This window comes from Echinops telfairi, unplaced genomic scaffold (genome assembly GCF_000313985.2).
Source record: "Echinops telfairi isolate 266 unplaced genomic scaffold, ASM31398v2 ScPeMD7_6273;HRSCAF=7185, whole genome shotgun sequence".
In the NCBI taxonomy this organism is placed as follows: Eukaryota; Metazoa; Chordata; class Mammalia; order Afrosoricida; family Tenrecidae; genus Echinops; species Echinops telfairi.
Genome location: NW_022110173.1, coordinates 945,103 through 946,304, shown reverse-complemented (window position 1 = coordinate 946,304; position 1,202 = coordinate 945,103).

Here is a 1,202-nt window from a genome sequence, read left to right as displayed (position 1 = left end):
GGGGGCAGCGGGGGCTGGTGGATGGCCTTGCCCGGGGAGCCTGGGCCGCCCAGGGGTGTGGACCCACAGGAGTCAGAAGAGGAGGAGGCGTAGCAGGAGAGCGCCTGGCTCAGCAGGGGCTCCATGCGGGCCAAACAGGGCTTGTCCAGGACAATGACCTTGACAATTTGCTGGCACTGCACCAGGGTCCCTGGGGGCGTGGGTGGTGGCGGCCGCAGCGGCAGCATGGGGGGCTGCCTTCTCGGGGGGCTAGGCTGTAGGTCTGGCGCTGGCGGCGATGGAGATCCCCACTCGGCCCCCAGCCCGGAGTTGTGTTGGGACGTTTGAAGCCTGTTGTGAATTGACACCTAGTTTAGAAACAGCCAGAGAAGCATGAAATGTTACAAGACTAATTCCCAGCTGCTGGGACTGGCTACCCTGAGCCCCACCCCACCAATCCCCTACCTCCCGCTCCCCCAGCTCTGGCAGCCCACCACATGCACTCTCTTCGACCAACCCCTGCTCTCCACCAGCTGCCAAGCACAGGGCTGGCGTGTTCTGCCAACCTCACCTTGCTGGGCCCCAGTGTATCCATCCGAGAGATGGACTCCTGGGCTCTGCAGAGCTCTGGGACCAGATTACATGGGCCTTCTGGGCTGGTGGCTTTAGGCCAGAGCTACCCGTCCCCTGCCTCCCTGCCCACCGAGCCTAGAGCCTGCAGGGGGGAGAGCACCACCCTCAGAGGTGTGAGGAACACAGGGGACTAGACACAGGAAGGCCTCCACCACCTCACGTCCCTCCAGCTTTATGGCAGCGCAAGCATCAGCTTCGCTCTAACATCACGAAGGGGTCTGTTCACCGAGGTCCACGGGCAGCAGGCAGCGTGGCCCGGACAGCTGAGGACAGAGTCACAGGTCCCTGGCTACCTATGGGGCCCCACCTGCGTCCTGGTCAAATCTGTCCTGTTGCCAGGGAGAGCTACCCAGAAAGGGTTGTGCTCCAAAGCCCTGGCTAGGGTATGAGCCAGCTCCCTTCAGCTAGAGGGGAAGGGGGTGCAGAAGGGAGGCTAGAAGCTTCTGGAAAGAGAGGGATTTCATTCCTTACCCTGTTCCAGCCCCCCAGCTCACACCCTCTCAGGGGCCTGGCTGAGCCCTCCTCTCTGAGGATGCTGGTTATTGGGCCTCCCTCTGCCTCCAGGGCCAACTGCGGAGAGCACAGACCGG